We start from the raw sequence: 15,908 nt of genomic DNA on the forward strand, positions 1-15,908 counted from the left end.
TTTTCCATGTAGTTGGCGGGGCTCCATTAGGAATGGATCGTGTGACTCAGTCCCAGCCAGAGTATTAAATCCTCCTAATAACATTGTTTATTTTAATGCCTTTATTTTTTCCCCAGTTTTATGAGAAATAGTGTATATTTAAAATGTATAGCATAATGATTTGATATACATAAACATTCTGAAATGATTACTACCATCAAGTTAATTAACACATCTATTACCTCACATAGTTGCCATTCCTAATAACATTGTTGATTCAGGGGTGGACCTAAGACCTAAGTTGTTCCAAAACTCAAAACTCAAATGAAAGTCACCAGGAAGAGCTGTTGTTTATTTTTGGCTGGAACAAAACCAGGTAGGATGTAGGCATGAAGTTGCTGAATGTTACATTGCCTCATTGTGGCATATCAATATGGAGGAAAGTGAAGCTGAGAGCTGGAGGCAGATGGTGGCTGCCTCTGGACCAAGTTTAGATGAAAGCCAGAACAATCTACCTCTGGCTTTTTCAGCTGTGTGAAATAATATATCTCACTTTTTGCTCAATCTGCTTTGAGTTGAATTTTTGGTCACTTATGACTGGAAGAGTTCTGTTGGATGTTTCTACCTGTTTCTCCTAGTCCTAATACACTAGAAAGGTTAAGTAATTTTAACAATTTCCTTTTACTGAGTACCAGTTATGTGCCAGGAACTGAACTAGATGCATTACATGCATTATCTCAATCCTCACAACTATTCTAGAAATGCATAATTATCCTTTTACTTTACAGGGAAGGAAAAAGAATTCCAGAGAACTTAATTGTCAAGGCTAGACAGCTGGTAAGTAGTGAAGATTCATATTTCAATCACTATGATTCTCAAACCCATCTTTTATCCTCCCGGCCACTATTTTGCTAAGATTTAGAAATTGGAAGCTTGAAAATGTGCAGCATCTGTGCTATGGGTTATTGTTTCAGTGTTTTATTTAATATTTTGCTTGTATGATGCTTCGCATTTTTCTAAAAGAATTTTATACATTTAAAAATATGCTAAGATGCTAAGATCTATTTATTTTCTCTAAACACTGCTGCTGTGCTTGAAATTTAGTAGCTGTCTAGTGAATCGTGAAGTTTGTTAGACTTGATAGGACCAAATGTCACACTGTTTCCAGACCAAGTTAATGCTAAGAAAGTAATTCATGTGCTCTGGCTGAGAACAATTTTTCTCAAGAAAAATTCACTTCATAGTAGAATTATAACTGTATGGGACACTGATAATATAGTTAATATCATTTAGAGAAAATATTATTTCATGGATGATTTAAAAAAATATACAAGAGAAGATGGTCCCTCTCAGGAGAGAAGAAGAAATTAGTGGGAAGAAAACCCCACAAAAATCTAGGTATATTTGAAAGAAGGTACACAGGCTCTTTTACTTCAACTTTTGCCCCTAAATAAACTCTATTTAACTAACACTTATTTATCAGAGTGGTAGTAAGTATCTTTAGTTCACTGTGAATTTACTACTTTGGTGGGAAGTATATAGGACACATCTTTGGCTTATATAGCTGCTTAATGTGTTTTCAAAACTGTTCACATTAGCTTCTATGTTTTACCTTCCAGGGCGTCAGTTGGTGTTGAAGATCCTTCTGCCTCACAGTCATGGAACTCCAGATCAGGAAGGCATGCTGGTAATCACCTAGGCTAGCATTCCCTAAAGTGTTTTCAATTATACTCCTTCTTCAGGATATTAATAACAGGATTTTATTATTTTTTAAAATTTCAAAGCCAAAAATGATACAGTTAGAACTTGTCATAGCTCTACTCTTTGGCTCTACCTTCCATTGTGTGGTTTTATTCTTGAATAAGCTTGTCTGTTGGGCAGAAGGGCTGTCAGTAGCTTCCAGGGCTACATTCTTCCAAGTGTGAATCCAGTGGAAATGAATGAGAAGTTTTATCCTGGTATTCTCAACAAAAGTTTTTATTTATTTTTTTGACATTTTAATTATAATGTGTCTTGGTGTGCTCCTCTTTGGGCTAATCCTGGATGGGACTGTCTGCATTTCCTGGACATGGGTGACTGTTCCCAGGTTAGGGAAGTTTTCAGCTATTATCTCTTCAAATATTTTCTTGGTCCCTTTCTCTTTTTCTCCTCCCTCTGGGTCCCCTATAATGCTAATGCTAGTGCACTTTATATTATTCCAGAGGTCTCTTAAACTGTCTTCATTTCATTTCATTCTTTTCTCTTTTTTTCTGTTCTGTGGTGGTGATTTCTGCTACTCTTGTCTTCCAGCTCACCGATTTGTTTTTCTGCCTCTTTTAGTCTACTGTTGGTTCCTTCTAGTATATTTTTCATTTCAGTTATTTTATTCTTCATCTCTGTTAGGTTGTTCTTTATTTTTTCTTTATCTTTGCTAACAACTTCTATCTTCTTGCTTTGAATTTATTTTTATCTTTTTATTGAAGTATAGTTGATTCACAGTGTTATATACATATGTAGAAATTAGAAATATATATATGTAGATATAACTGAATCACTATGCTTTACACCCAAAGCATAGTGATTCAGTTATATCTACATATATATATTTCTTTTCCATTATAGATTATTACAAACTATTGAATATAGTTCCCTGTGCTATAAAGTAGGACTTTGTTGTTCATCTATTTTATATATAGTAGTATCTGCAAATTCTGAACTCCCATTTTATCCCCCTACCCTCCTCCCCTGGTAATCATACATTTTTTTTCTATGTCTGTGAGTCTGTTTCTGTTTTCTTTTCTCTCTCTTTTTGAAGTATAGTGAGTTTACAAAGTTGTGTCAATTTCTGGTGTACAGCATAATGTTTCAGTTATACATATACATACATATATTCTTTTTCATTATAGGTTACTACAAGATATTGAATATAATTCCTTGTGCTACACAGTATAAACTTATTGTTTATCTGTTTTATGTATAGTAGTTCATATCTGCAAATTTCAAACTCCCAATTTATCCCTTCCTACCCTCTTTAACCCCTGGTAACCATAAATTTATTCTCTATGTCTGAGTCTGTTTCTATTTTCTAAATAAGTTCATTTGTGTGTTTTTTTTTTTTTAGATTCCACATATGTGATATATGATATTTGTCTTTCTCTTTCTGGCTTACTTCACTTAGTATGATAATCTCTATGTCCATCTATGTTGCTGCAAATGACATTATTTTATTCTTTTTTATGGCTGAGTAGTATTCACTGTATAAATATACCACAACTTTATCCAGTCATCTGTTGATGGACATTTAGGTTTCTTCCACAACTTGGCTATAGTAAATGGTGCTCTTATGAACATTGGGGTACATGTATCTTTTCGAATTAGAGTTTTCTCTGCGTGTATGTCCGGAGTGGGATTGCTGGATCATATAGTAACTCCATTGTTAGTTTTATAAGGAATCTCCATTCTGTTTTCCATAGTGGTGCACCAAATTACATTCCCACCAAAAGTGTAGGAGAATTCCCTTTTCCCCACACCCTCTCCATCATTTATTGTTTGTGGACTTTTTAATGATGGCCATTCTGACTGGTGTGAAGTGATACCTCATTTTAGTTTTGATTTGCATTTCTCTCAGTAAAAGCCTTGAGAATTCACTCTGACTTTGCTTTTTTTAGGTGATATACTCTTCTCACCACCACTGCCCCCACCCTTGCTCAATCAGCATCATCTGGAGGTGGGAGGTGTGCCATCCTTTGGCCTCACTTGGATTATGGGTCATCTGTCACGCTTAGTGTCAGGGCATGGACGTCAACCCCAAAGGATCTAGATGGACTGAGAGTAGAGAAGGGTTGATTTCCAAATGAACAGCAGAGGCAGTTGCTGGAAATAGGATGAATAGACACTGGGCAGTCACAAAGAGCAAATGTCCATTTCATGTGCACCTTGAATCTCCAGGATGATGGGTAGAGAATGCAAACACAGGCACCAATGGAACTCCCCAATCCCCATCACTCAGAAATTTGCCAATTCAACTTGGGAAATCCTGATTCTACAACAACAACCTTATTTGGAGAGATACTCCAAATGATGAAGAAACTGAGGTTGAAAGAGATTAAATGACTCACCTGAAGTTTCATGGATGTTTATTAGAGAAAAGGCAGTCACTTTGCATTGTGGGCTCTGAATACTTGTCCACAAAATCTTGATTTTTCTACTCAGGCATCTTTTCCCTTTCCCCTAAAGGTTCCCTTGTTCTACAAAGCAGGAAGATCCCTGAGAAGACCACAGGGCTTCTGAACATTCACAAGTGCATGGGAATGTTGGCTCTAAATTTAGACTTTTTTTTTTTAAATGACTGTTGTCAGGAAGTGTATTCTCTTTGGCATTTATTCCTCCATCCCAGCCTGTTTCTTATTTTAATCTGTAGAGTCTGAACTGCCTTATAACCTAGGGCCAAGTTTATGTCTATGCTGTGCAACAAATAAATGACGTGACATTGGACTCATTACTCTTCTCTCCCTGGGCCTCAGTTTCCCTCACTTAAAAAAATGAAGTGAGGGTCAGGAGGAGGGTATAGCTCAAGTGATAGAGCACATGCCTAGCATGCCTGAGGTCCTGGGTTCAATCCCCAGTACTTCTGTTAAAAAATAATTAAATAAATAAACCTAGTTACCCTCCTCCCTCAAAAAAAAATGAAATGAGGGTGGAGGCTAGACGTAGTCTAAGGCCCCTTCCAGCTCTGCCATTCTGGTCTGTGTCTCCCCAATTTCCAATCCAATAGGTGAGTGGGGTTTGGATCCCCTGCTGTGTGTGCCAACCTTATTATTTGGATTTTTGACCTCTCTACCTCATTCTTCCACCTAGATCTATTGAAAATTTTTTTGTGATATATATTAATATTCTTATTTTTATTAGTTTTAAAATTACAAAAGTGACACTGCTCCTTGATCAGAATTAAATCATGCTGAAGAAGAAAACCAGAAGTTTTCTTTCATGAAGCACACTCCCAATCACAATTCCTTCCCTATTAACAACTTGGTACAGAGATCTCCATATATTTATTGCATTAGTATCTTTCTTCCTCTGTCTTTCCCCTATTTTTCCTTTGGGTTCTTCTATTTGTTATCAGCCCATTCCTTTGAGCTCTCATCTTGCCTTAGTGATATTTGTAACCTCCACGTTGCTGCCTTCATACTTGGTTTTAGCCCAGTGCTTTATTTGACCCTCATTACTCTAGTCTAGTCATTTTTCTCCAGAGAGTGCCAGCTTCCAGAAGTTCCGTGTTTCGGTCCTGCTCCTGCTGTTGTTCCCTGGCTTTCCAGAGCTGCCCAGTACAGGGAGTAAAAGTGGGGTCTTTAGAGCCAGGCTCCTGACTTCAAGTCACAGCTCCAACACATACTGACTCTGTGACCTTGGGCAAAGTACTTCGCTTCTCCAGACCTGAGTTTCCGTCTCTGTAGAAAGGGGTACCATTAAAAGTGACCTCATGGTTCTTGTTAGTGTTCAGGGGGTTTTGCATGTAATCTTTTCTCAGCCTCATCGCAACTTCCAACTCCAGTTCAGGTCCTGGCACACTGTAGGTTCTTAAAACTGTTGATCCTTTTTGCAAAGCACTTCACATTAGCAAATTGAATAAGCTACATTGGCAGATACAAAAACAACAATGAGGTCCAAAGGGGTTGAAATAACTTGCTTAAAATTACACAGATAGTAAGCAACAAAGCCAGGATTCAAAATCAGATATTTTTTGGCACCAGCTTCCTGTGCCTCTCCTACTCTTGGCAAGGTTAACCCATATTTTATTTATTGGGAACCTTTGATACACTCCTGATGCTCATGGAGGCTTCTGCCCTCCCACTTGGAACCTGGTTGGTTTACTCTTTCTTAGGCATGTCTTAATCAGCTTCTGCTTCTAAACCCATCCCCTTCTACTAGATAATTAAGTGAGAAGGTCCTTCCCCTCCTTAAAAAGGACTAGATCTTATATTAAATACAGAGTTTACTCTGATTTCAGAGTCTTTGTTATTCAAGGCAGAATGGTTAGTAGAAAGTGTATTGAACTAAATGGGTCCAAATATTGATTTTTTTCTTTTAGTAGTTACGTGGTTTTGGCCAACCCAGTTAATTTCCCTGAGACTTAGTTTCTTTATTTTTTAAACATGTATGATAATATTAATAATATTTGCCTTACAGGATAACTGTGACACTGGGGGTCAAATATGATAAGTGCTTGGGCATAGTAGATTTTCAGTAAGTCATTGTTACTGTTTGTAGTAGTTATTTCAACTTGTGAGAGACCAAGCTGTCACAGACCCCGAAGATATTTGATATTATTTTGGGGGCTAATCTTTGAGTATGCTGTCTTTCAGTTGTGTTTGAGAAGGATGGGGGAAGAGAGTGGCCTGGTGAGAAGGGCACACGTTTTGGATATAGATAGGCCTGGATTTGGATCAGGGCTGTGGCAGTTACCAGTTGTGCAAACAGGTAGGCTGTTTAATCACTTAGAGAGCTTCAACCGCTTCACCTGAAGAAAACAGGAATAACAATACCAATCTCATAAGAGGCTTTTGAGGCTTACCTGAAACAGTATAGGTAAGGCATGGCAGTGATTTAAAAAATATTTGTCCTTCATAAGATGTTGTTACAGAACTTCTCAATGTTTGTTGTATTTGTCATTGTATTCCTCTTTGTGCTCTTAGCACTCAGCACTACTGTCACATAGTAGGAACTAAAAAAATGTTTGTTGGACTGAATGGGCCCTTGAATTGAACAGTATAAACACTTTATACCCAAATTGTTTTTATTTTTGTTTTTAAAGAAACTGAGGTTTATTTTCTATCCACCTTATTTCTGTTTCCTGTTTAAGAGCCTGGGGAAGGACAGCTTAAGACTGCTCAGTGGTTGTTCCTCCCCATTCAGTGGCCCGAGCGGTGCGAACTGCAGACCAGTCCTCAGTGAAGACCGAGGGCGCCTGTCTTCTGCAGGGAACTGCCGGGGGGGGGGCACAGAGGCACCTGCGCCGTCAGACCCGTCTGCGACCTTGGGAGGAGTAGCAGTGAACTCGGGAGCCGGAGGGACTCCCTTACCCCGCCGTTCCTCCTTGGTCATGGCCTTCTCGGCAGTGGCCTGCTCTTCCTTTTCAGTCCCTTCACGACCTCTGTAGACGCAGAGATCAGGTGCGACCTCCCACGGGTGTTGACGAGGGATGGTACGTGTGCAGAACTTCCTGGGCCAGCATCCAGCACATCAGGCCCACTGAGGGGGCTCCCTTGTTGTTTTAAGGGTGTCACTGTCCACAGGGCACAGAGACTGTGTTTTACCGGGAGCAGCGGTGGGTGGGTTAACATCCAGCACCGCTGGGAGAGGCTGGTGGTCAGCCCTGGGATCAGTACCCAGCAGAAGATGCGGCTCCTGGAAGGCTGCCTGGATCTGGTTTGGGAAGGCTCTGGGAGAGAAGCAGCCAGCAACAGGAGTGGCCCCAGTGGCAGCAGCAGCCTTCAGCTCAGCCCTCCGGCCAGTGTTTCTAGAGGACATGACACTGATCGGCCAGTTTTAAATGGTAAAATGGCAGAAGCCATCAGCAGAAGCTTCTCCTGCGTCCCCTTCAGATCTATAATGTAGAGGCCACCACTTTTCCTTTTGTAGATGTACTGTTCCACTGGGAAGTCAAGGTTGGTGCCACCTGAGTGGGTTCCTGCTGCAAGAAATTTAAGGACATCCTCCTTCCCTATCTGTAAGACACCAGAGACTCTCGACATTGTGAAAATTTCCCTTTAAGTTATTATGGAAACTCGAGACAACACCATCTGGACCCCCCTCTGGGTGGTGACAAATGGTACACCCAAAGTTTGATTGCTAGTATGTTTACTCTTCTGTGGCTGGAAGCCCTGAAAAATAAAATGTTAAGGGAGTTTTATGCTGAGTAAAACACCCAGGCTTAGAAACTAGTGTGCCTAAGACCTCGAATTTCTTTCTGGCTCTCAGTACAAGAGTCATGATTATTTCCCTTGCGTCATCCTCTGCATGTGGCTTTTCATCTTACATTCTGGCTTTGCTCCAGGAGACGACACACTGCCTTATGCCAGGGCCTGGTGAAAGGTCACACCCGTGATGGCCAGGCTGGGAGGAGCTCACTTAACAGCGTGGGTCGCTGACTGCACTTTTCAGTGCTCCACCTCGGTGGGGTAAAAGCAAGAGTGAAAAATTCCAAAGGGGCCTAAAATTTAGATTTTGGACTGATAGTATAAAGAGAAGGCTTTTTTTGCTCTGAATTGCTGTAACCAAGAGTGAGTTTCTGTCATTTCCCCACGAAATGAAAAATGGAATTTGTGATGAATTGTGGTTAAATAAAGTGATCCGGACTTATTCTTTCCAGCCTAGTGAGACCCATCCCAACCTTTTACAGACAGATTCTTTAAAGACAGCATGAGAAACCTCAGTGTCCTCTGGAGGTTTTTGTAAATGGATGCCAGCCCAGCCTTTATTTAACTGGCTTTATATGTCATATAATCGCCCATCTTGGCATAACCTCTTCCCAGACTCTGCTTAAGTGAGGACAAAATGAGTTGAAGTTTCTTCTCTTCTGCTGGAAATACTGAGCTCGAGTGTTTTTATGTTTTTGTTTTTGGTGGTTGTTGTTGTTGCTTTAACTTCATCTTTTTTCTTGTTGTCCTTGAATTTGTTAAAGTTTCTACGTTTCTCAGTATTTTTCCCATCTGTATAGATTATGTTTAGTGTGGTTGATGTTCACCTCAATCCAGTTCAGCAAATTGCAGCAAACATCTACTGTGCTCCTGGTCAGTACAAAGCATGCTGGTGCAGTTTTCTAAAGCTTCAACGTAGTCTTTAGAGTGGCAGCATCCAACACATATGTGGCTATTTAAATTTAAATGAATTAAAATGAAATGAAATAGAAATTTCAGTCCTCAGTTGTCCTAGCCGCATTTCCAGTGCTCCACAGCCATATGTGGTGAGGGGCTACCGTGCTAGACAGCACAGGTATAGAGGGTTTTCATCACAGTGGAAAGTTGTATTGGACAGTGCTGTTACAGAGATTATGAGCGTGGCCTCTGGAGACAAACTGTCTGGGCTTAAAAACCTGGCTTTGCCTCTTGTTAACAAGTAAATTCACCTTCTAAGTCTCAGTCTCTTCATCTGTAAAATGGAGCTAATAATAGTAGTTACCTGACAGGGAATCTGTGAGGATGAAGTAAAGTGAGGTACTTAGAGACTTGGCGCAGTCCCTGGCTCATAGCAGGCCACTAGGAAAAGGCCTGGGGGAAAGGGAAGTTGCAAATAACAGTGTCCAAATAGTGGCTTTATTTAGTGGCTGAAATAAGATACAAAATAATTTCTCTTTTAGTTAAAAGTCTGGAGGTAGGCAATCCAGGATTGGTATGGCATGTCCAGTTAACAGGATGAGATATGCATCTGCTGTCTCCTTAGGTTCTGGGAACTTAGGTTCCCAGAAGTTTCCTCTTGACATTTCCACTTGTATCCTATTGGCCTGAATTTAGTCACATGGCCACACCTAGCTGCACAGGAAACCGGGGAACAATCTTTCCTCTGTGTGGCCATATTTCCAGCTAAAGTTTTATTACTGATAGAAGAAGAGGGAAATGGATATTAAGGAAATCTGCTACTAAGAAACAAGACTGAAGCCGGGTTACAGAGGTGTTTAATGCAGCCTAAGGAGTTTGTACGAGTTTGCTTGGGCTCTGTGGAGCTTTTGATATTCTCCATGTAGGGAGTTAATACAGTTAAAGGCTGTTCATGGTAATGGACTCTGACATGGTTTCTCAAACCAGCGATACTTACCCCGGCAATACAGTTACTTTCAATTAAAAACAATTTCTCCCTTAATCTTCCAATATGCTTTCCTGCTCTCCCTCCTTTTTAAGAAAGGGGAAAGGTAACCTGAGGGGAGGAAGTGTGAGAAGGCAGCCCTTCCACCTGGCAGCTCTCCCTTGACTTCCTCCAGTGTATCACCTGCCCTATCAAAAAGGGAGGAGAATGGAAATCAGTTCTTTGTTGGGGGTGGGTAGCGCTGAATAGAGTGAATTGGTATCCTTTTGTTATCGAGATAGTGTGCGCTCTCTCTGAGCACTTGTGCTTACCTCAGGCACTGATTTGTTGATGGTGCACCCTGCTAGATGCTAAGCATCTTGAAGACAGAGTTCAGGTCTTGAGTCCACGTCCGCTGCAATTAACACAGTGGCTACTGCGTAAGGTTATGGAATACCTGGATAAATGCTGAGCACATGAATGCTGCCTAGATTTTGCTGGCCTTAAAGTAGCTTTACTAGAGCTGAAATCCTCATACTGTTGATTATTGTTGAGTCTGTGGTGAAAGCATTCCAGGCAAAGGCTAAGAGAAAGACTTGTGTAAGGTGGTGACATAGTTGTCCCCCTGGAATGTGCTTCTGCCCAGAGTCCACTGGACAGTGTAGCAGTCAGATAGGTCAAATAGTTTGTGTTCAATCCTGGAGGCTGTCCTCTCTTTTCTTACTTCCTTTTGCTATTCTAGGCACTGGTTTACTAAGACAATAAAAAAACCTACTGAATTTGTGTGCTTACAAGATATATCCTGAGGGAAGCTGCTCCAGTAAAATTTTTAAATCCAGAAATATTTACAGAATCTGTGTGAAGCTTTATGGTAGGGGTCAGAAGAAAAAAAAAACCCTTGCTTTCAAGGAATTTATAATCAACAAACATTGTGCTAGGTAGTAGGAATCTAAATATGATTGGCTAGGCCCCTATCCACAAGGGGCTTACGACATAGTATGAAAAACAGACAAACAGACAATTACATGTATTGTGATCAAGTGTTTGAACCCTTCTCAGGGCCAAATGTACGTATTTTTGGCTAAAAATTTGTAGAAATTATACATTTGAGATTTTGTAAAATCTGCGGACACATTCTAGTTAAGTAATGTATAAAATGTTTTCAGCGAATTGGATATATTTCAGGAGTGGCAGTAATATGATATGCAACCAGGAGAGAGAGAAGCGGGGGGAGGAAAAAAAAGAGGGTTGATCATTTTGAGGTGACATTAAATTATCTTTTGACACCTGCTGTATCTCTTTTATAACAGAAAATGGAAACAACTCTGTCCTTGACCTTCAAAAAGAAATTGACTTACCTAGCTTAACTATTCAAACAAACAACTGTGTACTCTCTTCAATTCCTATGATGATTTTGATTTACTGTAAATGACTGAATTTAATGAACTAAATTATGCTATTTAAATGCATTTTGTGAATGGTATTGTAGTTTGTTACAAAGCATTATGTCTATGCTAAATTGTGCTGTAAATGATATGGTATGGAACATATGTGCTGTATTCATAATTTAACTGTTGCTGTGGAGTGTCTTCTTGGATAGGACATACTGAAAAAGGAGCCTTTATTTACCTGGTGAAATGAAGGTGATATCTCAGCAAATCACTAGGTCTTACTGACCTTGGCAGAATTACAGTGCTAATATTTTCACATGGATGAACTATTCTTGAACAATTTCTCTAATGTATATGGCAGGAATAGGCTTTCCATTAAAGCTGGGTATATATGGTATATCTTCTTTTTCCATATTTTTCCCCTTCAACAAACATTTACTGCAGTCATAGCAAGGATAATTCTATCTCCATTAAGGTTCATGTTTTCTCCTGGCCTCTCAAATGGTAGAGATAATAGAAACCAAGGGTTTGTCCTGCAGTTATGCTGGTGATCTCTGAAAGGACTTGCATTAGATAACAGCTCGCTCTTCTTCTTTCTGAATAATTTGAGAGATTTCTAAAAAAAGAATAAATGCTGAGGCCAAAATGCCGTCTTTATTACAGATACAGGCTATGTTGACTTAGTGTGGGTGCCAGATGGGCTTTCTAACAAAATCCTGACATTAGCTATACTTACTTACCTACTAGGTCCTGGGCTTTCTTACATGGAAGAATTGCTGAGGTTAGATTTTTAACATGGAAAAGCAAAGGATTTCTGCTTTCTGTAGGTAGGCTCACCTCAAGAGAAATAAAGAGTTGAGCCAATTGTGCATTCTTTTTTTTTGAACTATAGTTGATTTACAATGTTTCAGATGCACAGCCAAGTGATTCAGTTATATATAAATACATATTCTTTTTCAGATTCTTTTCCATTATAGATTATTACAAGATATTTGAATATAGTTCCCTTCCATCCAGATCTGCAAATAATACTAACAATTTAGTTTTGTGTGCTCCAGTAAGATTTTTAAATCCAGAAATATTTACAGAATCTGTGTGAAGCTTTATGGTATGAAGTAAATTTGATGTATAAAAATCAGATTTAGGTTAAAAAAATTCAGAAAATGATTAATTCACTCAAAGAAATCTTTTGCATAAGTTCCCCAAATGCCCTTTAAGCATAATTAGAATGAAAAAAAAAAGTTGTGTTTAGATCTAAGGTCTCTGGAACACTTCAAGTATATAAAACGAGATACAGACATTTAGAAACTGCGTGAAGGAGAATACAATTACAGAAATAAACTTGTAGATGAACAAATAGAAGAAACAGGTGAAAGGCAACGCAAAAAGGCTCTCTGAATATTCTCACGTTTAGTGGGTTACAGGCATGCTCCAAGCTTTCTTTTTTGAGAGTTAGTGGAGCTTGTGGCTCAGCCTAAAAAGTTTAAGTATTATTTCAACCAATCAGGTGTTCACAGACTCATAAAAAAGACACGTCAGGTGTATGCCAGATTTTACTACGGTTATCCAGAGCAGAGCTTGAATGAAAAACTTTAAGAAAATTCTATTTTTGTTTTTAATCCATTCCAATGTCAGGGAATTCCCCCCCTTACTATCTAAACTAAGCCTCTAGCTAGATTCTCATGGAAGAAAAGGCTATCACCTCTTTGTCAGGACACTCCATGTACACAGGGTCCCTTTCTCTCAGGATTATGAAGACCCGAACCTGCAACTATTTTATGGTGATACTGTTAAGACCTGGGAAGTGGGAAGTTTCTCTCACTAATGTTATGCCCTCTTTTATCCAAGTGAGTAAAAGCTGGTTAAGGGATAGAGGTAGTCTTGCCAGCACTTATTTGTTGGTTCAGGCTCTTGCCTCTGCACTTGTGGGGGCCGATTTGCTATTTTATAGTAATGTTTTGGGGCATAAGACTAGGTGACCTTATAATGATAATAAGAGTAGGAAACATCTCTTTATATAAAGTCAAAAAGTAAAGAATAAAATTAATTATAAAACTTCTGAAATATTTTTCATACTTGTGGCAAAATTGACTGTTTGTATTAGGTTAAAAATTACTCTTAGAAGAAAATGTTATGGGCCAGTGTCATAGGAACCAAGCACAGCACTGACTTTGGATCAGGTCTGGACAAATATATTTTGGTTTTTTGCTAAAGACATTTAAAATGTATTTAAAATGCATTTAAAAGTTTGTTTTTTTGGGGAGGGTAGACAGTTCAGTGATAAGAGAGTGTGCTTAGCATTCATGGGGTCCTGAGTTCAATCCCTAGTACCTCCATTAAAAAATAAGTAAATAAATAAACCTAATTTCCATGAAGTAAAATAAAATGAAATAAAATAAATTTTAAAAATACTTTAAAAAATATGTTTTAGCCTACTTGATTTATGGTATCCTTTGATGTGTCTTCATGTTTCTTGGGTATATAATTTGCATCAAAATTGGAAATTTTTCAGTCATTATTTTTTCAAGTGGTTTTTCTCTTCCCTTCCTTTTTCTCTCCTTCTGGGACTCCAGTTACTCACATATTAAACTGCTTGAACTTGTCCCACAGTTCATTTTCTTTTTCCAGTTTGTAGTGTCAAACTACTGTTAATCCTATCAAATGTGTTTTTCATCTTAGACACTGTATTCTTCACTGTTAGAAGTTTGATTTAGGTCATTTTAATATCTTCAGTGTCTCTCTTTACCATGTTCATGCTTTCCTCTGTTTTCTGGAATATATGGAGTATATTTATAATAGCTGTTTTAATGTTCTTTTCTCTTAATTTCTAATCTGTTTAATTTCTGGGTTTGTTTCTATTGATTGATTTTTCTCCTCATTATGGTTCATGTTTTCCTCCTATCATGAGACCTAGCGAATTTGGGTGCTAGACTTTCTGAATTTTATGTTGTTTAGTGCTGGATTCTTTTGTATTCCTATAAATATTTTTTGAGATTTATCCCAGGGCATTCAGGTAACGTGGAAATAAGTTGATCCTTTTGAGATTTCCCTTTAAATTTTGTTAGGGCGGACTAGAGCAACTTTTAGTCTAATTTGTCTGCTACTGAGACACTGTCTTTCTCAGGTCTCTACCTGTTGCCTTATATATTACGAGGTTTTTATTTTTGTTTTTCACCCTGGCTGTTGGGAGTGTGAACTATTCCCAGCCCTGTGTGAGCTCTGAAAATTGTTCCACCTGCTCTTTTCCAGTGGTTCATTTTCCAGCCTCGGATAGTTTCCGCGTACATGTGTGCTGATCAACTCTGTATGAGACTTAAGGGGTACTCTCTGCAGGGCTTCAGAGCTCTCTTCTTTGCTGCTCTGGCACTCTCTCCTCCATGGCACTCTGTCCTGTGATTCTGGCCACCTTGGCTTCCCCACATTTTCAACGCTGTCTCTCAACTCAGGGAGACCACCTCATTTATTTTTCCTTCTCTCAGAGATCACTTCTGCACTGCCTGTTGTCTCATGGCTGAAAACTATTATTCCATGTATTTGTCTGCTTTTTTAGTTACTCCATCGTAGCCAGAAGTGGCATCCTAAAAGTCAGTATATTTTAAGACTCAAGCGAGAAGAATGCTTTCCAACTTTCTATTCGTATACCCTAAAAATGTTTAACACACTGTATTTAAAGGCATTTATATAAACAATTGAAATCTTTCTTTGGGGAAATTAAAACAACAAAACTTGATTGCGTATCATGATTTCATATTTTGCAGATGTTAATATTTAATCATATGCAGAGCCATTTAGCTTAAGTGCATTAATGTAACTCATTTAAAAGAGGCCAGTAATTGTCCTATTAACTCTCAGCCTGGATGTTATCTGCTCTGCCCTGCTAGTAAGGCCAGAGGGGGACTCTTCTATTGGCACCCACAGAGATTGCTCTGATCTGTTGAAAATCCTGTTAAAATCTAATTACTTAGGAGAATCAGCCAGGGAATATCTAATGAGCTCGAGGAAACTCACTAGAAGAAATTCGGTGTTACTAACGAATGAAATGTCTTCTGTCTTTCAATTATACTGGTACCATGTGAACATAATTGCTGCCTTATAAAATATGACTCTTGTTTGTTGTTTTTTAATTGTGTGTCATGAATTTTTTTGATCATATGAAAATAACTTAATTTCCTATGGAGGACAAATGACAGTTTAAAGCTCAAATAGGCATGCTTTATTTCCTCAAGAAGATTTGATAACTTGTTATCAAATGCTTAAAAAATGTACATTATTTAGTGAAACCACTACACAGGTGTGGAAAACTTGATTATTAAAAGAACTTGAATTTTTAGACTAGGATGAAAAACTTGTTCATTGGGAAACTCTGGAAAGGATTATTCTCTGCAATCATCTTAAAAATACTGCCAAAAAATATGAAAAGTAAAAATTCATTTGTTTCACTTATTTTGTGAGTATATCTTTGACACTCCAAGTGTAGTTTACACTTCCTTCTCTCTTTAACAGTTAGCAATATCTTTTTTTCATATCTAACCTAATTTTGTATTTCAACTTTGTTGACTTTCCAGTTTTCTATATTTAAAAAAGTGAGTGGTTGGTTAACTATGGGCTTTGGAGTCAGAAAGACCTGAAGTATTCAAATTCTAATTCTTCTCTTTACAATGAATTTCTTAACCTTCTGAGTCTCAGTTTCATTTCTATATAATGGGGACACTAATTAATATGTTAAAATTGTTGTGCTGATTTTGTGAAGTAAAGCATGTAAAGTGCTTAGCACGATATCAT

The 15,908-nt window shown here is 38.5% G+C and overlaps 1 long non-coding RNA gene and 1 pseudogene across 1 annotated transcript in view; one reads left to right on the top strand and one right to left on the bottom strand.

The window, feature by feature from the left end:
• Window positions 1–764: 764 nt before the first annotated feature.
• LOC116283060 (uncharacterized) overlaps window positions 765–15,908 on the top strand; it is a 63,042-nt gene continuing 47,898 nt past the window's right edge. Inside the window, exons 1-2 of the long non-coding RNA XR_012079044.1 lie at window positions 765–816; window positions 1,599–1,666. This is a non-coding gene — a long non-coding RNA (uncharacterized lncRNA). The remainder of the gene's footprint in view (window positions 817–1,598; window positions 1,667–15,908) is intronic.
• On the bottom strand, window positions 6,836–7,709 carry LOC107033621 (small ribosomal subunit protein uS2-like; annotated as a pseudogene).

The sequence above is a fragment of the Vicugna pacos genome, chromosome 13 (genome assembly GCF_048564905.1).
Source record: "Vicugna pacos chromosome 13, VicPac4, whole genome shotgun sequence".
In the NCBI taxonomy this organism is placed as follows: domain Eukaryota; kingdom Metazoa; phylum Chordata; class Mammalia; order Artiodactyla; family Camelidae; genus Vicugna; species Vicugna pacos.